Here is a 22,387-nt window from a genome sequence, read left to right as displayed (position 1 = left end):
TTAAAACGTTTTTTTCCTTTGCGATTTTTTTTTTTGGTTAGCTTTTCCACTTTTAATTGAGTAGCATTTTGTAGAATAAAATGAATTAAGATCGAAGAGCTTCTGATGGTTGGTTTGTTCCGTCTTTTCTTCCCATCTCTCCTGTCACTTCTCTTTTTCTTCTAGTCTTTTCCACCTTTGGCCTTGTGGGGAGAGTTGGTCTCTCTGGTGGGTTGGGGGAGGGGCTCAGGTAATGGCTCTCCTGGAACCTCTTTCTGCCAAGCTGTGAGTGGGCTGTTGGGAGGGGCCCCCTCCCTTCTTGTGCTGCTTCCTCCTCTTGACCCTCTCCCCCTCCTCCCAATCCTGTTTCCCACTCCTCAGGGCCTGATTCTCAGCCAGCTGTTAACTGCTGCCAAGGTGTGAGCCAATAAACAAGGTACTGGCCCTTCCTGGGGTATTTTATTTGAATAGGTTGACTCTGGAAACCCAAGAATCTTCAAAGAACCAGTTAAATTTCTCTCTCAGATTGTCCAGGTGGTCAAATGAGATCATGCGCAGGAAAGGGCTCTGAAGACAACCAAGGTGTGCAATAAGAGGGATGATCACATCTCCAGATTTCCTTTTGGAATAGACCCAGGTTGTTAGGTGTGGAACTCTCAGAAGTGTCAGCCCAGGCCCCGTTCTCCCGTAGACCAGGAAACCTGGAGTGAGTGGGAATATCTGTGCTGGGGGCTCTTTCCTTGCAGTGTAAATGGTAGAGAGGCACACCTGTCATTAGTTAATGCTCGTGGAAGTTGGCAACTGTGAGAATTAGCCCTGAAATTGCACCACTTGCTCCAAATCTGCTTCAGACAAGCTCAGCGTGCAAACCTCATTCTCTGGAGGACCCAAGAGCACTTGGAGGGTCCCTGAATCTTAGGCCTGCCCCCACTGTTGAGGTTTGGAGAAAGCCATTTAACCTCTCTGAGCTTTGGTTTCCTTGTCTGTGAAGGGGGAAAGTAATGATGGCGTTATAAGAGCCCCCACATGGGAAGGAATACACTATTTCCTACCTTCCCTCTTGAGAGGGCCCAGGGCACTCAGAAGTCTCAGCCCTGTACCTCCTAGTGACCTCTTCTGCCTGAGTAGACAGCACAGAAAGAGTCTGGGGTGTCTTGGTAGTACCTGCATTTTCCTGAGCAACTGATCAACTCCTTGTGGTGTTGAGTGTTAAGGAGGCAGATGCTCAGAATGTCCCCGTTGCCTTTTGTAGGCTTGGGGATTATGCTGTCCAGAGAGAATTATGTGCTCATGTGTCTGTGCTTGCCTCTCATGCCTAGGCACTTCCGTAACATTTTTCCTCTTCCAGTAACACTTCAAAATCTCTTTCGTTTGTTTAAATTTCCACCTCTTCACCCACGTGGCAATTAGAGAGGTTGATGATTGCCAAGCACTTATTAGATGGAGTCATAAGCAGGCCTGCTTCTTTGCGCAGCTGTAAATGCCTTAAAAGGATCCAGACAGCTTGTCAGTCTTAAAAGAAACAATAAGGGGACCCCTCTGTTGGGTTCCCAAACCTAACAGGGTCTGTCGGGGAATTTTGCAGTCACTGCTAAGTTTAGTCTATCTTGGTCCAAACCCATTCAGTGACCTGGGTTCATCGTAAACTCTACTGATTATATTTCCAACAGAGTTGGAGTTTCAAGGGTTAAGCAGAGTTCTCTCCCTCGGGAAAGATGTCTTGGTGAGGGATTCCTGGGACTAGACTCTTTTGCTGGACCTAGAGTTCCCCAAGTGAACACAACTTTATCACTAGGATTTTTTGTTCATTGGACTGCCACTGCATAAGGGAAGAGAAATTCCTTTTGGAGCCAATATTTTCCAAGACATCCAGCAACATTTGTCTCTTGGGCTCCTGAATGGGACCATGTAGGTGAAGGCATATGAAAAGGTATGAGTGCTAAAATAAGGAAGAAACTTAAGTAGTTAAAACCCACAGACTTTGGCCGTAAAGTTGACGGATGCAACTTGATTATAGTATAGCCACTGGGGTCTGGGCTCCAATGCCATGTTTGAAACGGAAGGGCGTGATTTCCCTTTGGGCCCTGTGTGTTTAAAGGATGGATGGGATGCTCGTATGTGGGCAGCCCAGCCCCCACTAACCCAGGGACCTGCCAGGTTCATACGCAGCAGGCCCCAGTGAGGAGGCGGGCTGGTGGCCTCCCTGCCCGGCCAGCCACACACCTGATCCGAGACGCTGCTCTTGCACCTGCCCTTGCTCTTGCTGACAGAGTCTGTTCCTCCTCTGACAACAGAACGACTGTTTCCCAAGAAGCTGGAGCTGTTAGGACAAGTCCACCCACCCTTCTTTACAGTCAGCCCTTGCCTTCCCAGAAGTTCCCTGGAGTGGAGAGACACTGGAGCCATGACTCTGCCCTTTAGCCAGGATCCTCCTTCCTCTCCGCTGGACCCTGGTGGACAGACAGTCCTGGCGAAGTGTATGGGGCTCTATCCACAGTCTGCAAGTTGTCTCTGGAAATTTCCACTCGTTTAAAGGAAAAAAATAAAACCCACTGCAGGCCCCACCTCTGGAACTAGAAAGTCTTTAATCGCACTGAGCATCTTCACAAGTCCTATGACAGCCAAAGGGGAAACAACCCAAAATACAAGACTCAGTGATTTTGGCTTGGTTTGTCGTGGTGCTGAGTCAAGCGTCTCTGGGGACACTTGCAGGACAAGGCTCTGCTTATACATGGGGGACCTCATTCCTTACCCAAAGGCAAAGTTTACAGGGTGCTGTGGGACCTTAGATCTGGGGCTGTTTTGGAATGTAGCTGCCTTGCCCTGTAGGACATGTAGAAAGTATTCAGCATTATTTAGGTGACATGTAATTTTTTTATTGAGGTAAAGTTCACATAATATAAAAGTAACCATTTTAAAGGGAACAATTCAGGGACATTTAGCACCTTCACAATGCTGTGCACCTACCACTTCTGTCCAGTTCCAAGACATTTTCATCACCCCAAAGCAAACCCTGACCTATCAAGCAGTCACTCCCCCTTCGACCCTCTCCCCAGTCCCCGGCCACTAGTGATCTGCTTTCTGTCTCTGTGGATTTATATTTAGGTAGCATTTTTGAGAATCCCAATGACTCCATTTTCTGAACTAAAAACAACCATGAGACATTAGCATGGAAAATAAACTAATAGCTATGAATAGTGATAGAGTTTCCTCTTAATTTTAGCATACGCCTTCTCATACATGGTCTTGTTCAGAAGCTCAAGAGACAAATGTTGCTGAATGTGGTGGAAATTATCAGCTCCAAGGAGAAATTCCTTTCCCGTGACTCAGTGGCGTGTCTGGTACACTGGCAAATACAGTCGCTACCTTGACCTGCTGCATAAGGCACGCATTTGTTTCTCAAGTAAAGATGGAATAGACCTGAAAAGACAGACTTTGTTCACTGGTGAAAACAGACACCTTTTTCATGTCATAAACATAGGAGAACTGCATTTAAATTAATTTAAAAAATTAATGTGTAGATGGAGATTGTCACTGCCATATTCTTGTAGGTATGAGGGAGAAAATGTCTCATTTGTTCAAAAATATTTCTGTGTCCCTACTAAGTGCATGACACCATGGAAGTCACCATTGGGGACACAGTTGTAAGAGACACTATTTATACACGTGTTATATAAGATACCTCTTTGCTTCATAGTCAAATGTTTTCATTGTTTGGCCTATGGCAGGTGGGGGGGTTTCAGAGAAGATTCCTCCATGGGAGGGGCCCTTTGCTGGAAGGAGGAGTGGACGTCTGTACAAGATGGAGTGGAGGGCAAGCATGCCCAGCAGAGGGAACAGCCTGAGCGAAGACTCCGTGTGGGAGGAAAGTGTGGGCAGCTTTGGGGATTGGCTATCTGGACATGGGCTGATTTAGGGGATGATGGAACTTTAACCTGAGCTCTTGAGGGCCTTAATGACAGGCTTGAGTCTTTTTGTCAGTCAGTCAGCCCAGTGTGGCGCCTATTTGTGTCGGGCAGTGTCTTGTGAGCTGTAGAGGTGACACGGAAGCAAGCCCACACACGTACGCACACGTGCATACACACCCTGCCATCGTCTAATGGGGAGGATCGAATGATTACACGTTCACTGAGTGTCTCAGAGATGTGTAAAGTGTAGTGAGTGCAGGCACCACCGGGATTTTCCCTAGTCGGGCTGGGGGCGCTTCCCAGAACTAGTGGCGTTTAAACTGAGACCCCAAAAGTAAGTGGAAATGAGAGCTTTATTTTGAGGTATTGGGAGCTGCAAAGGGTTATGAATGGGGGAGAGACACGGCCTCAGTCACACTCCAGGAAGATTAATGCAGCAGCAGACATGCAGGACTGGGGTGGGGCTGGGGCAGGGGTGAGGAGGTTGCGGGGAAGGAGGCCAGGGGCGGAGAGTCTGTGAGGAGGCCCTGCCGACAGCCGAGGAGAGAGCCAGCGCTGGCAGCGGCGTTGGGAGGGCAAAAAGGCACTCCTGGGGAGTCCAAGATGTCTGGATCCAGGAATAAAACCTGGGGGGCAAGAGGAGGAGCTCGGTGGGGATAGGGATGCCTAGTTCTGAAATCAGTTTTCAGAATATTAATGCAAGCGGCTTGCAGGATTTGCATGGGTTCGAGGCAGGTCTGCAGCTTGTAGCCCGGATAGGAGAGTAGACCCAGGTTAGGAATTTCTTTCTGGAGAAAATCACTCAACTTTGCAGACTGATGCCACCATCAATTCATGTCTCCATGAATTGGCCTGGGCCTCGGCCCTTTGTGTTTTCCTGGCCAGTTCTCTCTCTCATCCTCCAGAAGGGGTGTTCAAACTGCCTCCTGCCTCTCAAACCTTCCTCAAACCCCCTCACTTTCCACAGATGATGTCACCTCCCACTTCACAGAAAACAGAGGCCATTGGAAGGGGATCCTCATCCTGCCACCACTAAGTCTACAAACCTATCAGCTTGTCTCCTGCCTTCCTTCTTTCACCTGCTTTAACAGAGAAGGGTCCCTCCTGCTCCCTAAGGCTCATTCCTCCACCCAGCTCTAGGTCCTCCCACGCTCTTTCTTCTCAGGGACCATTGCCAATCAGTTTCCTCCTCTTCTTACTCTGTTGTTGACCTTCACCTCCCCAAGGGCCCCTTCCTTGACCTCACCTCCCGTTTCAGCTTCCCAGCTGAGAGTCTCAGAGGAGTTATCTTTTCTTGCTGGCCCACTTCCTCACCTCCCTCTCTTGCATCCGCCCACTGAAGTCTGCTTCCACGCCCACTGCCCTGAGACCACTTCCTTGTGACCAAATCCTACAGACACGCCTCAGCCTGCATCTTCCTTGACCACCACCCAGCAGCCGGCACTGCTAACCACTCCTTCTTTGAAATGCCATTTTTTTGGCTTCCTCCTTCCGGCCCTTAACGCTCATCTCTCTCTCACCACCACCAAGCCCTGTCTCACCTCCTAGATATATTTCAGATCTGAATGTTCTATCCAGCCTCGCTGCCACTATCCTCATACAAGCCCCTATCATCCCTCATCTGGACAAACAGTCACCTCTAATCCCCTCTCTGCAGCCAAAACACTAAGCTGATTTTGTGTGGTCACAGTCTATTTCCTGCTGCTGCAGGTTCTGGGGCCCCATCACCAAACTGATGATATAAATCTGCTACAAGCCTGTCATGGAGGTATATCAATTAGGATTACTTTCAGCTGCCTGTGACAGAAAACCCAAATAAACAGAACCTCGAGCACACAAGGTTTTCTTCTCTCTTATAAAAGTCTGGAGCCAGAGGTTGAGGGCTGGTCTGATGGTTCCATGAAGTTTCAGGGACCAGGTGGTTTCATGAAGTTGTCCTCCAGCTTTTCCTTCTTGTCCATTCCCAAGATGTGACCCTAATTTCCATGGCTCAAGTTCTAGCAACCTCTAGCCATCATATTTGCTTTCCAAGAAGCAGTATGGAGGAATGGGAGAGGCGCTTTCCCTCTCCCTGTTTATTTTAACTTCTTGTCTTTTATGGAGACCTCCCTGAAAAACCTTATGATATTTCTGCTTATTTTTTTATTAGCTAAGACTGACTCGGAAGGCCCAAGCTAGCTGCAAGGGAGTCTGAGAAATGTAATCTTAAGTACAGCCTTAGTAATATGCAACCTTAGTAATAGACCTGGGGGTTGTATTATTAAAGAAGGAGAGATAGACACTGTGGTAAGCAACCAGCAGTTTCTGCCATAGTCTGCCCTTTGGCCACCCAAAAATTCATGTGCTCCTTTTCCCATACATTGGATCATCTCCTTCCCTCCCCAGGGGAGACAACCCCAAAGCCTCATGCCAATCAAGGCCCAGGACCATCAGGTAATGTGCAGTCCTCTCCTTGAGCTTCAGATGTAGCTCCATATGGTCTGAAGACATATAAACTAAAGGACTCCACCCCTTACCCCATATACCAGGTGGAATAGGAACAGGATAAGGGCAGTAAAGACTCCCATTCAGAAGAGAGAAGCATAGGGAACACATCAGACACTAAAAAGTTCAGTGCCAACGGCCTGGAGGACCGAAGACCCCCTTCCAGGCGGTGGAATAAAATTCTTGGTTAATCCATCTGGCACCCTGTTCAGCGATCTGGGAAGCATTCTTCTGTTTGTTGTCTGTGTCTCTGGGCTTTTACTTCTGGAAAGTTCTTCCTGGTTTATTATTCTCCCTGGCCACCCTTAAAATGGGCATTGGCCAGTATGCCCCCCAGGGAGCTTCAGAGTGTTCGCTCCCTGGGACTTCAACTGGAAGATGGACAATTAGGACACACCTGCTTCCTCTCTGCCTCCTCCCCAATATCCTCCTGACCAGAGATCAGGGCTTTCTCCTCCATTCTCTTCTTTAGGTAAAACTCTACAATCAATTCTGTTAGGCTCACTTCTTGATGTCTTAAAGAGGAAGTTAAAGGCCTCCAGAATATCCTTAACAAACACTGTCTTTCAAGACTATTGTTTGGCTGAAAAATCTTATTTTGGATGTCAGAAACTAAATATTACTTATCTCTTACTGCGTTTTTTTCTTTGATAATCCTAATTACACTTCCAAGGCAAGCAGATGATGGTGCTGACCAGAAAGAAGGTCACATGCACAGAAATGCAAAAGAGAAATGCAAGTAATCCTATTTTTCAAAATAGGATACCGCTTACATCATTGAAGACTTCCTATTTTGCTCAGGGTAAGTCCAAAATGTGTAAGAGTGTTCTTTGGGGTCTGACTCCTGCCTACCTCCCCAGCCTCATCTGATCAACTCCTAGCCTCATACTTTTCACAACAACCACACTGGCCTTTTCTTTTCCTCAGCTTCTTCAACTCATTTTGCTCAGACCTTCCTAAAAACTTAGTGTAAAAGCACTAAAAAAGTCTGGAAGTCTGTTTGCCTGTCTCTTTAATTGACTAACTCCTGTTCATTTCTCAGGTCTTGATTTAAGGGTCACTGTCTTGGGGAGTATCTCCCTGACCCATGGCCTCCCTCAGAGCACCTTGCACTGCAGTAAGTTCCTCTGTTCCCCATGGGAACGTCAGCTCCAGGAGAGCAAGAACAGTCTGTTCTGTCCGCCTGCCACATCCTTAGGTCATCAAAATCTCTAATCTAGATTAGAAAGATGAGTTTCTAAACTATAAATCTGCTTAAAACCCTTCAGTGGTTCCTGTTTGCACTCAGGTTAAAGTTAATCTCCTTTATGGAGCTTCCAAGACCCTGCATGATCTGGCCCCATCTCCTCCCACCTGTCCCCCCTCCCTCTCAACATCATCTACACTGAAACATCTTTCAGCGTATTAAAGGGGCTGATCCTCTTGCCTACAAGTCTGCAGATGCGCTATGCCTGATTTCCAGTATAGACAACTCTTATTCATTCTTCAGCTCTTAGCCAAGAGCTGTATTGATTGATTGGTTTACCAGTTAATTCATCCTGTTCTAGGTGCCAGGAATTATGCTAAGTGCTGAGAAAACAGGGTGAACAAGATAGACCGAGCCCCTATCCCCTCCATGTTATCTTCTCTGACCATCCTCACCCCGAATCGGGGTTACACGTCTCTCCTCTGGGCTTCCCTGCTCTCTGAAAAATCCCTAGCCGTATCTTATCACACTTTTGTAATGACGGGCTTTACCGTCTCCCCTGCTAGCCCATGAGCTATTTGTTGAATGAATCTATGAACTGTCAAAGTCTTCTGGTTGTGTAGTTAAAGGAGATAGGAAATGGCATAGAACGGATGAGCTGGGCCATAGACATTGTGGGCCAGGGTCACAGGACAACGTGGACCAGAGGGCAGGGACAGAGGCAAAGGCAGAAGAAGAGGCCCCTGCTCCTCCTGTTCCTCAGGAGTTACAGAAAGTGTAGTCTGAGACAGACACAAAAGACCACATGTGTGATTCCGTTTATTCTATTACCAGAATAGGTAAACCCAGAGACGCTGAGTGCAGGTTGGTGACCGCCGGCAAGAGGGAGGACGGTGGAGCCATAGTTTAGCAGGTACGGAGTTTTCTTTTGGGGTGATGAAAATGTTTTAGAACTAGGTAGAGGTGGTGGTTACACAACATTGTGAATGTACTGAATGCCACTGAACTGCACACTTTTAAAATGGTTAATTTTCTTATGTGAATTTCACCACAATAAGAAAGAAAGAGAAAGAGAGAGAAGGAAAGAGAACAAGAAAAGAAGGAGGGAGGGAGGGAGGAAGGAAGAAATTGGAGTTGGAGTGAGGGATGGGTGTGGGGGCTATTTCTTTCCCCACTATTTCATAGTGACTCCTTGGATGCTGGGGCTGGCTGGGTCTGCTCCTACAGGAGAAAGGACCTCCTGGTTCTCCTGCAGGTACAGGTAAGCTTGGGACACCTGGGCACTGGCCCCTTATGCACCCAGGCACTGTGCAAGAGCATCACAGGTTTCTCAGCTGCAGGGACTAGAAGGCGGGCTTGCCTGGACTGGGCAGAAGAGGAATGCTTCAGGACACATCTGCGCCAAGAACTAGGTCTCCAAAGCCACGTGAGTGTGAGTGTGTTTGTGAGGGCAAGACATTGGCTTGAGGGGCAGTGTGGTCAACCACCCAAAGCGTGGGACCAGAGGGGTGGCCTTGCTCTGCCAACTAATGGCTGTGTCATCTTAAGCAAGTCACTTTTCATTTCTGAACAAAAATAAAAGCCACAGTTGTTGCTGGTGGGAATGCAAAATGGTACAGCCACTTTGGAAGACAGTTTGACAGCTTCTTGCAAAATTAAATATATTCTTTAGGAACCGGCAATGGTGGTCCTAGGTATTTACCCAAATGAGGTGAAAACTTATGTCTGCACAAAACACTGCACACAGATGTTTATAGCAGCTTTGTTCATAATTGCCAAAACTTAGAAGCAACCAAGATGTCCTTCAGTAGATGAATGGATACATAAACTGTGGCACATCCAGACAATGGAATACATTTTAGTAGAATTAGTGGAATTTAATGGAATATAATATTCGGCACTAAAAAGACATGGGCTATCAAGCCATGAAAATACCTGGAGGAACCTTAAGTGTCTATTACTAAGTGAGAGAAGCCAATTTGAAAAGCTACAAACTGTATGACATTCTAGAAAAGGCAAAACTATGGAGACAGTAAAAATGTCAGTAGTTGCCAGGGGTTGAGGGCAGAGGGATGAATAGGTGGGGCATAGGGATTTTTAGGTCAGTGAAGCTACTTGTATGACACCATAATGGTGGACACGTGTCATCATACATTTGTCAAAACTGATAGGACATGAACCCTAATGTAAACCATGGACTTTGGGTGATCATGCTGTGTTATCAATTGAATGCGTGTTCATCCGTCCCAACAGAGGTACCGCTCTGGTGGAGGATGTTGATAGTGGTGGAGGCTGTTCATGTGTGGGGCAGGGGGGATATGGGAACTCTCTGTACCTTCCTCTCAATTTTACCGTGAACCTAAAACTGCTCTAAAAAAATTAAGCCTAATTAAGCCAAAAAAATGGGACTTGAAAAAAAATAAAAATAAAAGCTATCACTGTTGAGTGCATACTCTGCACCAGCAGAGCACTGGCCGAACGTCACAGCCACTCTGCGTCTAGTCCTCACAGCCATCCCCAGCTTCCGGATGAGGACGCTCAGGATCTGAAGGATGGGTGACTTGTCCAAGGCCACCCAGTTGGTCATTGAAGAGCCACAGGCGACTCCACAGTGAGCTCTTGGCCACTTTGCTGCCTCAGGTGACTGTCAAAATGATGATGATGATGATAACATCCCTTGCCTGAGTGGTCCTGAGCATTAACTGAGCCCTGGGTGAAAAGGTCCTTTGTAGAGGTTTTCATGGAAGTTATTATGTTATTGAGTGGAAGACTAGGAAGGTAGCGTGTAAAGGTTATGTGTAATAAGCTCTTGGAAAGAAGAGTTCAGTGTAAACTCAAAGCAGTCGCCCTTCTCAGGCCTGTGAGAGCAGGAGATGTTGTGTGGGTCGTGGAGGTGCCAGAGTTCATCCCCACCCCATTCCCTGAACACCTGGCCCAGAGCCCAGTCCTCAGTCAGCAGTGAGATGGAGTGAAAAGGAACCCAGGCAGTTCTTCCCAATTCTTCGTGCTGCAGATGGAGCACAGAGCTGACCCCAAGGGATCCCGGTGTGGGGTGAACAGCCCTGACTTTGGAACTGGCCATTCACAGGTTTAAATCTCCTCTGTGTCACTCATTAGCTGAGAGACCTTGCACAAGTTCCTTAACCTTCTTGAACTTCTAATTTCTCATCTGCAAAATGAGGATTCAAATACCTACTTCATAGAGTTATTGTAAGGATTACGTGAGATAATGGGCTTAAAGTGACTCAGACGTAGCAAGCCCTGGATAATGATTAATGCTACCATTATTCAGCCATCCTTCCTTATTACAACATGAGGGAGGTGGAGCCCAGAGAGTGGAAGCAACTCATTCAAGGCCACACAGCTAGCTCGCGGCAGGCCTGAGCTTCCTTGGGGCCATCGTGTCCACCCCTGCCTTGGTCAGAGCTTGTCTGAGAATCCCTCTCTGATCAGAAGAATCGATAGCCTGCATTTCACGCCCTAATCGGCTGCTCCCCACCCTCATTCGGCAATGGAATCAGAAAACCACAGGCTGCTACTATTTCCCAACTCTGTTGCTCATTTGCCGCAAACTGGGTTGGTTTGGTTGAGCTTCCTGCATGGACGTTCCGGCCCCCTTCATGGCAGATGGGCCTCCCTGTGGGAGATGTCTGGGCTCCAAATGAATGAATGAATGAATGAATGAATGGCGTCAGCACACCTCTCCCTCTCCAGGAGCGATTTGAGCGTTCCAAAGCCCCCAGCCTGCTGGACCTGCAGCCAGAATCAGTATCCAGATGCACCCTCCCCCTACCCCCCACCGAGGGGAACCGGGCCCGTCAGTGTTTCTCTGACTTTGTGACACCTATCCCCTCCTTCTCCAGTGTATAGCCCGGCACGCAGATCTTTTGTACAATTGAAGTGAATTGAGAGTAACTCCATATGGAGAACTTCTCAACAGCTCTGGAGGGAATGGCAGGCGCTTGGGCACTGTGACACAGAGCTGGGAGCTCTAGGTCCCAAGAACTGTCTCCAACACCCAAAGCCAGCACAGGTGCCTGGGATTCCTGGTGTCTCTGCTACTCTGGAACCTCTGCTCTCTCCTCTCCCTTCCCCCGACCCCAGGGGCCACGGCTACTGCCATTCAGAACCCCCACACCCTTCCTGGTGCTGGGGGCCCTGCTGCCGGAGCCACCCCTTGGGCATAGGAGCAGGCAGGAGCAGGTGACTGGTGGAGGGTGGGGATAGGGTGGATCTTCTTATGAGGACACCAGTCAGATTGGACTAGGGCCCCACCCCACTGGCCTCATTTAACTTAATCACCTCTTCAAAAGGCCTATCTCCAAATTCAGCCACATTGTGAGGTAAGGGGGGTTAGGGCTTCAATATAGGAATCTGAGGGGGACACAATTCCCCCATGACATGTGGATTATCTCACTCAATCTCCACAGTAACCCAGTGAATTAGAACCATTATTATCCTAACTTTACCTATAAGCAAACAGGCACAGAGTGGTTAAGTTACTTGCTCAAATTTACACAGCAAGTTGGTGGCTCAGCCAGGACTGAGAACTGCCTGTTCAGTCCTTTGTCCATTTTTCTACGAGGGAGTTGTCTGTTCTTTTTGGTTTGCAGGGTTCACAGGTGCCCAGTAAGCACTGACTGATTGAAGGAATGAGTGGGAGCAGCTCCTGGGGCTCCTAGAAGAACGTGGGCCAGGCTGAGCCAAGCCTGAAGTCTGGTTATGCCCTCTCCCCCTCAGGTTGGTGGTGAATGCCTCCAGGGGAAAGCCAAAAACCAAGCAGGAGGTGGGTGGCCAGGAGGGGCGGTGGTAGAGGAAAGGTGCCGCCCTCTATTCACCAACTGAGCACAATCCTGGGAGGTTTTCTGGAAGAGGAGGATGGCCTGGTTTCTCCTAACCCCTAGGGAACTATGGCAGACACTTTTGTAGCTTTGGGTACCCCAGGGACAGTGCTGGGACACTAGTGTCAAAGCTCTCCACCTGCCGTTGCAGACCCTGGATTCCAGGTACTCAGACGTCCCACGAGAGCTCCTCCTCAATATGAAAGATCCCAGCCAGCTACAAAGGAGAGATGGCCAGTGACTTGGCCAGCTGTCTCCTGGATGCAGGTGGCTGTCCAACACCTATGACCGGGGCGGGGCGGAGCTTGCCTGACCTGGCCTGACTCATTTTGGTCTCTGTGGCAAAGGGGACAGCTGCCCATGAGGCCCAGGCAGGACTCTGGCTGGCTACCCTAATTAATGGGAATATCCCAGTTACCTCTCAAGGAGGGCAGATGATGGCCTCAAAGCACTCAGCCCTCAGAGCATGGAGCTCCAGAAGAACCTTCTCATGTCACACCCTCAGCTTGCTGTTGTCTGGGGGCTACCATACACCTGCATCCCTGCTTCTTGATCCCATCTCCCAACTCCATCCCAGTCTGTTACAGCAAGAGGTAGAGAAATTGAATAACTCTATCTTGATCCAATATGGCACTTGTAAAAAGGGGAATCCAGGGTCCCAATAGAAGCTGAAATACTTCCCACTTCAGATCATAGGTTCTTGGTGTGAAGAAATGTGAGTATCATGTAGTCCATTCTTCCCACTCAGCAACCCAGTGGTTGAACTTCCTCTATAACATTCCCAGGGAAGAATGGTTACCCAGTCTTTGCTTGAACTCCTCCAGTAACGGGGAGCTTATCACCTTACAAAGCAGCCAGTAACATCCTCAGGCAGTTCTCACAGCTGGAGAGTTCATCCTTACACTGGTCCTTCCTTAAACTGCATCCTGTCTGCTTCCTGCTCCTTCCATCCGTGGTCCCCACAGAAGATGACCATTGCCTGTTCCCTATGGCTTTTCAAGATCAGAAGGCAGCTAATGAGTCTCTTCTTCTAAGAAAGAACATCGTGGGGGTTAGCAGAGGAAAGAAATCCAACCCTTTCGATCCTCAGGGAAGGTTTGCCCTGAGTTCCAGGCTCGCTGCAGAGAGGCATTGTTTTACCATCCTCCTCTGTGGACCGGCACATGGGCCCAGGGCACAGTATGGTGGGTCTCTGGACCCTTTAGACTGCAGATTCATAGCCTTGCTAGCTAAGGAGGGTCTTATCCTACTGTCTGAGTCCCAGTGGAGAGTTTCTGGTTCCCTAGGGCCTGGAGAGAGGGATGTGGTGTCCTGGAGAGAGCACTGTCCTTGGGATTTGACCTTCAGTCTCCCTGTCCTGGTTTTACCACTTCCTGGTTGGGATCCTTTAAACAAGTTGCTTAAACTCTCTGAGCTTTAGTTTTCTCCTCTATAAAATGGGGAAATACCTTATTGTGTTGTTATGAGGATCAAATGACATCACATATGGAAAAATGCTTTGTTAACCAAAACATGCTCTTTGAATGAGTAACCAACTCAAGTGGTAAGTAATGGGGCTTGTGGAGCTTGGGGCTTCTTGGGTCTGGGATTTCTCAGTGGATGAAGGTCTGGAGCAGAGCTGGCTTTAAGAGGACTTCGGACTCCTCCTCGAGCTCTGTGGCTGGTCCTTGGCACCTTGAGTGGCTCCCCATTGCGGGGCTCACATTCCCCCATCCCACATGATCCCCATAGGGCCTCTGTGCCCATGTCTCCAGGAGAGGACTCTGGCCCAAGTGCCTTAGCCCTGTCTTTGGAGACCTGGACAGAGTGGATAAGACTCACGAGGTCGGGGCTTGGGGTGGGGGCCAGGCAGAAGGTAAAACGCGGGGCCCCCTGGCTATCAGTCAGTTCTTCTGTCCTCTTGGGAGGCCCCGGGACGGCCCACCCAGAGCTGGACCTGCACAGCCTCTGCTCATCACAGCCCACCATCACTCTCTGCCCAGCCTTCAATTTAGACAGAGGTTAATTCTAGTGCTCCAATTAGAATGGATTTTATTGAGAGAAGCAATGGAGGGATTGGGAGTAGGGGAACCCAGCCTAATGACAGTGGAGGAATTATGAAGTGACAGGATCTCATCTAATCCAACCCCTCATTGGACAGACAAGGCCCCAGGAGGGGATGGCTATCCCAGCCAGATAGTGGCCGGGCTGGGTCTGCTGGTTTGGGGCCTCCCATGTCCCAAGTCGGGGCTCTTTCCTGGAAGCTTCCTTGGCTCTCTGCAAACTGTGGGCCTCCAGTGTGTGGCCTGTGACTCCATCTTGGCTCTCTGGGCAGGCCCAAGTCCTGTGACTGGGCAGAGATGGCTGCCACCCTCCCCCTCCCCATGTCCTGGGAGCAGAAATGCTGGGAGCTTCCACAAATAGCAGCATGTCGCCACCCGTCTAACCCCAATCCGGTTTATCCTGAGTTAGCAGAAACACCTGTGAGACGTACTTCCCAGGTGGGGCCGGGCTGTGCAGCCCCTTCCTTCCTCATGCCACATGGTGCCCCGGGGCTGGCAGCGCTGCAAACGAGGGGGGACCCTGCAGGAAGGGGAGTGAGGTCTGGATTGTCTTGAGGGGGTGTGAGATGAGGTGGGGCTCGGGGGCAGGTAGCCTTTTTCGGTTGGAAGCACATCCCCACCCCGAGGTGCCAGCACCCATCCCAGGGGACAGCAGCAGGGGCTGGCAGGGGCGTTTGCCCAGCTGTGGCCAGACTCAGGGCAGGTGCTGGGCTGTGCTGGCGGCCTCCTCTCTCGGCCTGCCCCGTCCTCTCTGCTTGGGCTTCCCAGCTATAAAGCAGGAACAAGTCCCATCCCTTACCTGCCCGGGGGGACATTGAGCAGGAGTGAGATAATGTCTACACAGCTCAGCTCTCCACCGAGGGAGGCAGCCTCTAAACGTGGCTATTTTTACTGTCTAGAGCCCTGCCCGGCTCCGTCGGGGGGCCCCTGCTGCTCCCTGGCCCCCACAGAGACCCATGCTAGGCATGGCTGAGGGACCTCCTGAGGGCCAGCACCCAGCTCTCTGGGGCCTGAGGCCCTAGGCCTGGATTAACTCCTCACAGCCCACTTTTCAGGGTTCAGGGAGCCTCCGCCCGCTCCTGGCATTCTGGTTCAACCAGGAGTCTGGGCGGCTGGGCGTGGCTGGGGCCTAATGAGCAGGGTGTGCCCCGAGGAGTTGTTAGGAGCAGCGCGACAGCTGTGGGCAGGTCCCCACCCACAGCAGTGGGTGGACCGGCTTGCACAATAGTCACCTGTGCCAGGGGCACAGCATGCTTGCCAAGTGTTTATTTTTAAAAAAACAAATACTCAACTTTGGTGGTGGGGGTGGAGAACGTTTCTAAATATTTAAACGACATCATGCTAATACTTTTAAATCCCCAAATTTATTGTATCAGGAAAGCTGATGCAAGTTTTTAGGATTTCCACCAATTGCAAAGACCGTAGAATGTCAACACTGTAGCTGGGTTCTTGTCTCCCTCAGCAAACCCCTTCCCCATGATTTTCAAAAGGAAGAGACTTCTGCAATCACGGGGAATTGTGGGCAGGGGGCCTCACACCTTGGCCATCCTCCACGCCTCTATCAGGAGGGGTTCCCCGCTCTCTGGCTCTCTGTGGACATGTATTACCTGCAGCTCAGCAGCCTGCTGTCCTTTCCTGTGTTGAAAATTTCGCTCAGGAGGATGGGGTTCCTGGGGTTTCGTGTGTAAGGTGTCACTAAGATCTCCCGCAGCTCGTGGAGATTTGGACCAAATCAGTCCTCCAACTAACGGCCAAGAAGCTGCAAGGTGCTGTCCACTCACCATCGTGTGTCTTTGGGGGACCATTTCTCTGTTTTCAAGAAGCCACATCCCCTGCCTTGCAGTAGAGGTGAGGTTGGCTGGTATGTGGGCATGGGTCAGTCAAGAGCCATTGCCGAAATAGCTGTATGTGCACCTGGAGCCCGGCCTTCCAGGTCCTGCTGTGGGCTGGGAGTTTAGAAACTGGATTGTGGAATCAGAGGGCTCAACAGGAAAGCTGTGGAGAAGAAAATGGCAGGTGGGCCCGAGAAGAAAACAGTGATGGTAAAAACGTGTTTCTGAACCTCGGGTGGATGCGGCTGGGTCTAGCAACATAGTGAGACACTGGAAACACTAGACTTCTCAGTGGGATGGGGCCTGCAATAGAGACTGTTCCTCTAGAATCTTTTTCCAAATATCATAAGCACCCAGGCCGCAGGGAGGGCATCTGATAAATATAGTCAGTCAGCCATTTCCTTCATCAGACAGTTTTGCGGTTCACTATGGCAGGCTCTGAGGATCCCAAGAATCAAGTGATCAGTGGGAGATCTCTTGTCAGCACAGCTTCCCGTCTAGCTGTAGCCCAGTCTCTCTTCTGAGCCCCAGACCCTGTCGAGCTGCCCACCTGACACCACTCGTCCAGTCTTTAGGGGGCAGTGGGTGGACACCATCACCTCTGCTGGAAACGCCCTTGGAATAAAATGCAAACCTCTTCCCTGTCCCCCCAGCCGCCTCAGTCCCTGTGCTCCAGACACAATGGCCCCTTCAGGCTCTAGGACTTGCTAAGCTCGTTCTTCCATCTACTTCTGCAACACACTCTAATTGCTATTCTTACTCCTATTTTTCCAATTTATTTCAGAAAAATTGAAATCTCATCTTCCCTCTTCTGGGGAGCATTCTTCAGCCAAGCCCTTTACATCTGTCTCAGTGGAGGGAGTTTCCATCTCCAGCAAGGGAAGCAGGTTGTGGGAAGGACCTGGAGGTTCATCGCTAGGGTAGGTGACAGCCATAAGTGTGGGTAGAAAGTCTAGAGGAAAATCAGAAAATCAGAGTAGGAAATCTGGATAGTTTCTTCAGTCTTAGAAGGAGTGAGGGAAGGGGGACAGAGGCTACGCCTAATTCAACAGGAGGCCTCAGGCAAGTCCCCTCCTCATGCTGAGCCTCAATTTCCCCATCTACAAAATGGGAATGATGAATCCCACCTCTCAGGGTTCTGTGAGGACCAAATGATATAACCCTTAAGAAAGCTTTTAACACAGACCTGACACGTGGAAGACTAATACACACCAGCTTTCTTTCCCTTTCTGACAAGGCAGCAGTCCACTCCAAAGGCCAGGAGAGTCTGTTAGCACCCCCAAAGCATTTACTTCCCCCAGGGCACTCTTAGGACCAATGATGAGGTAGCCTAATCAGTAGGGGTGACGGGGACTGTGAAAACTGGGTGTTAACGAATCGCCCAGCGCCGTGGCCAGGATGCTTGTCTCTTAATTAGCCTGAGTTAACGAACAGCATGATTCATGATTCACTGCTTCTCAACGATGCCCTTTCTGTTTGCCTTCCTCCCACCTGGGCCTGACAGCTGCTGCCACCCCCATTCCACCGTCCGCATCACCCCTCAGCCATGCAGCAGGCCTAGCAGTCAGCCGCATGTTGGGGGTTAGCTCTTGGCCCCCCGCCCCCTAGCCCTGCCCCAGTCTGGCTCCTGGACTGGCATAGCCAGAGTAGAGGCCCCTCCAGTGCTGAGGAATTCAGCTTAGAAAGAAGGCCCTGAGCTAGTGTCCCCCCAACACACACGTTTTTTTAACAGATGACAGACTTGGCAAAGGCCATATATGGTGTCATCGGTGGAGTTCAGGTTCACGGGCTCATCACGATCCCTTCACCGACTTCCTCTCTTCGGCCCTGTTGCTCACAACACACACCTGAGGCAGGGCCTTCTCCTTGTATGTACAAATCTCTAGGGGACTGGCTGGACTTATGGGGCCAGGTTCTCAGAAAATGGGTTCATGGGAGAGGTCTCCTGAACCTTCCAGCTCCATCCCTCTCTGTCCTCTGGGGAGCCAAGGTGGGCAGAGACCAAAGTTTGAAGGGTCCGTGATGTTCCTCAGCCCTAGAGTGAGGCAGCCCTACAGAGAGGCCTTCATGTCCACACTGGCACTCACTTACTGCTCCACCGCCACCAGCACCACCTTCCATGCTCACTGCTTAATAAGTCACCGCCATGACGCTGGGCTGGCCTGCATGGAGAAGATGCAGTCTGAGTGCACAGGTATAGCGACGATGGAAATAGAGAGCAAGGTCAACCTCTGGAAAATTCAAGACTCCCTCCCCAAAATCCACTTTCTCCTGAATGTCTGCAAAGTAAGCAAGATGTTGGGCATCATAGCCAGACTTGCAGAATGACCTTGTCCTCTGCCTGGGACAGAAAGGAAGGTGGGCAGACCCAGCCTCCCGTGTCAGGGAGACTCACGTGGTGGGTGTGGACCAAAGGGCTTCAGGACTCAGTATCCATACAGGTCAGCCCCTTTACTGAGCCAGGTCTGCCCGGCCCAGAGATGTGGGAGGGGCCCAGTCACGCTGACCACCACCCATGGACTGTGTAAGGTGGTGTCCGGGTCCAGGGAGTGGAGTGGGAATGGGGGAGAGCCAGAGTGAAAAAGACCCAATACAGAGACACAAGAAACCAGGCTCTTTAGGGCAGATTTCATCAGGAAGTTGTTCTGGAACTTCTTTGTCCCAGTAACACAAGCCATATCAACAAATGAGAACTTCTCCCCTTCAAAACCCGTCATGGTGCAATATAGAAAGTTGTGACACTGTTGGGAGCCTCTAACTGCCAACACTCGGAGGGCTAGGGCTTGGGTGCCTGAGAGCAGGCTCACAGCAATGCTTGCATGTTTTAGGTTTTTTTATACTGTATTGTGGTAAAATATACATAACGTATGATTTACCTTGCCTCTTCTATTTCAAGATACTACATAAATATTGTATTAAGGAATTAAGTTGTTTGTATTTGAATCCTCATGCATAAGGTTTGTTAGGTTGTATGTGGTAGCATATGTTTTTTCTTTAAGTTGTGGTAAAATACACATAACATACAATTTACCTTCTTAACCATTTTTAAGTGTATAGTTCAGAAGTGTTCAGTATATTCACGTTGTGCAACCAATCTCCAGAACTTTTTCATCTTGCAAAAGCGAAACTCTGCACTCATTAAACACAACTCCTCATTTCCCCTCTCCCCAGCCCTGGCCACTGCTTTCATTTTTTTTTTTAGGTGTACTCTGCATATGGTGAGATGCATAGATCTTAAGTGTAAGATTCAATGAGTACATCGTGTAACCACAAAACCAGTTAAGATATAGTATATTTCCATCACCCCCACAAAGTCGTCTTATTCCCCCTTTGTTTCTACAGTATTATTAACTATAATCACCATGCTTCAATCCCCATCCTCTACCTCAAGGCAACCAATGTTCTGATTTCCATCATCATAGATTAGTATTGCCTGTTCTAGAACCTCACATAAATGTAATCATACCACATGCATTCTTTCGTGCTGGCTTCTTTCTTTCAACATACTATTGTTCAGATTCAGCCACGTAGCAACTATCAGTCATGTAGCATGTAGCAACTACCATCATGTAGTTTGTTTATTTCTGTTGCTGAGTAGTATTCCATTGTATAAAGATACCACAATTTGCTTATTTACTCACCTGTGGATGGACATTTTGGTTGTTTCCAGTTTTTGCTATTATGAATAAAACTGCTGTGAACATTTTTGGACAAGTTTTTTTGTGACTATGTGTTTTCATTTCTTTCGGGTAAATACTTGGAAATGGAATTGGTGAATCATAGGGTAGGTGTCGTTTAACTTTACAAGAAACTGCCAAACAGTTTTCCAAAATGGTTGTAACATTTTATGCCCCCACCAACAATGTCTGAGTTCCAGTCATTCCATGTCCTCACCACCATTTGGTATTGTTGGTCTTTTTAGGTTTAGCCTTTCCAGTGGGTGTGTAATGCTGTGGCATAGTGGTTTTAATTTGCATCTCCTGATTAACACAGTGATGTTGAGCAATTTTCACTTGTTATTGGCCATTTGTAATCTTTTGTGACATGTCTGGGCAAATCTTTCTCTCTCTTTTATTTACTGTTTGCTTTTTTTTGTTGTCTTTTATTATTGATTTGTTGGTATTCTTTATATATTCTGGATAACAGAACATTGTCAGATATATATTTTGTGAATACTTCTTTGTAGACTGGCTTGCCTATTTTCTTAACAATGTCTTGATTTTTAAAATAATTTTGATGAAGTTCAATTTATCAATATATATTTTGTAATGGTTTGTGCTTTTTGTGACCTGTTTAAGAAACCTTACATTCTGCAAGGTCATGAAAATTTTCTCTTCTGTTCTCTTTAGAAGCGTTATAGTTTTAGGCTGTGTGTTCAGGTCTATAATCCTTCTTAAAATAACTTTTGAGTGTGATGTGAGGTAAAGGTCGATGCTCATTTTTTTATATACGAATATTCGGTTGTTCTAATACCACGTAAAATTAAAAAGTCTTTCCTCATTGAATTACCTTGGTGCCTTTGTTGATAATCAGTTGATCATCTGTGTATGATATACTTCTGGACTCTGTTTCCTTGATCCCATTGTCTATTCTTATGCCAATACCACATTGTCTTGAGTACTGTAGCTTTACAGCCAGTCTTATATCAGGCTGTGAAAATCTTCTGTGAGATAGCGTGTTTTTGAAATACCAACCCATTCCCTCCAGTATGTATCCTTTGCCCTTCTCACCACTCAAGCAGTTCTGTGCTGATTGACAGAACAATCCCAAGGTGCAGGGTACACAAAAAAGGGGGCCTGCCTGGCTTTGATTTTGAAAGCCCAAGTCCTTAGGGGAATAGAGACAAAAAGTTTGGGGAAAACAGCATGGTAGAGAGCAGCTCCCCCCTCCACTTCCAGTCAACAACCTTCTAAGACTAGAGAAAAATCCCCTAGGCTGGATGGAAGGAATTAGAGAGAGTGACTATGCACCCCTGTGTCTGGGGTTAGGATCTCAGGAGTCATTGAGACCTCAGAGAGGCATGAGGTAGTCTTGCAGAGCCTCCCCAGTCTCCAAAGGCCCAGGAGCAGCAGAATGAGTCCTAGACCCTCACTGTGGGCCAGGGAGAGCTGTGCCCTGATGGGGCTGTGCGTTGGAACAATGACCCTCCCAGCAGAGGTATGGACAGGTGGCCCTGAGAAAGTCCCCCAAGGCATTGGCTCTCTGTGAACCTCCCAGAAAATCAGTCCTGACCATAAGACAAGGGGAAGGGGGTCATGAGTTGACTGTGATAAATGTTTTGTCACTCTGGTGGAAAAGTGTCTCAGCTGAGTATAGGAAAGGAAATAAAGTAATATCTCTTAAACATCTGAATTTATTGCTTAAGGTTTATTCTGGCTTTATATGGAAATTGTAACAAACTACATTTATATGGTTAAGGTTAATGTTAATAAAGAGTGATGATGGAGGAGAGGACCCATCATTTCTGATGGGAGAGGAGCTGGCAGGGAGTAATCAGGGAGCGCCCTGGCCGGTCCGTTTACCTGCCCCACTTATGTTCCAGCCCCTTCATTGGACCTCAAAATGCTACCAAACAATTCATCCTCATAATATGTACTTCTGTGTTCTAGTTCCTCTGTCCTGAAATGCCTTAATAAAGTCCTTCCATTTAATGCATCACTCTCGTCTTGAGCAATTCAAAGGACATCCCTGTGGGTCCCAAACAATATCTCAAGATCATTATGGAGCAAAGCTTAGAGGTGAGCTCCATTTCCCACGTGGTAGTGACTGTCTGGGGAGCTGAGGCTCAGAGTGAGGGCAGAGTCTTGTCCTGGTTGCAGAGAACATTGAGGTGGGGCTGCCTTGTGCTTCACAGTCCTGGCGTTATTTTCCATGCCATCCATGTCCTGACTACGCCCATCGTAGGTATGGGGAAACTGATGCTTCAGCCCTCTTATTAAGTGTCAGGGCAGTCTTGTTGGCATGTTGTTTGGTTTATATTAGCATGTTCAGCTTGTACCTTAACTCCAGGAATGTAAAATAGACATTTCAAAATGCCTTGAGTTAATACATCCCTTTGCTGTAATCCCATTTCCACCAAGTGTTCAGAAATGGGACACATGGAAAATGGAAAATA

This window comes from Equus asinus, chromosome 6 (genome assembly GCF_041296235.1).
Source record: "Equus asinus isolate D_3611 breed Donkey chromosome 6, EquAss-T2T_v2, whole genome shotgun sequence".
Taxonomy (NCBI): domain Eukaryota; kingdom Metazoa; phylum Chordata; class Mammalia; order Perissodactyla; family Equidae; genus Equus; species Equus asinus.
This window is presented reverse-complemented; position numbering follows the sequence as displayed.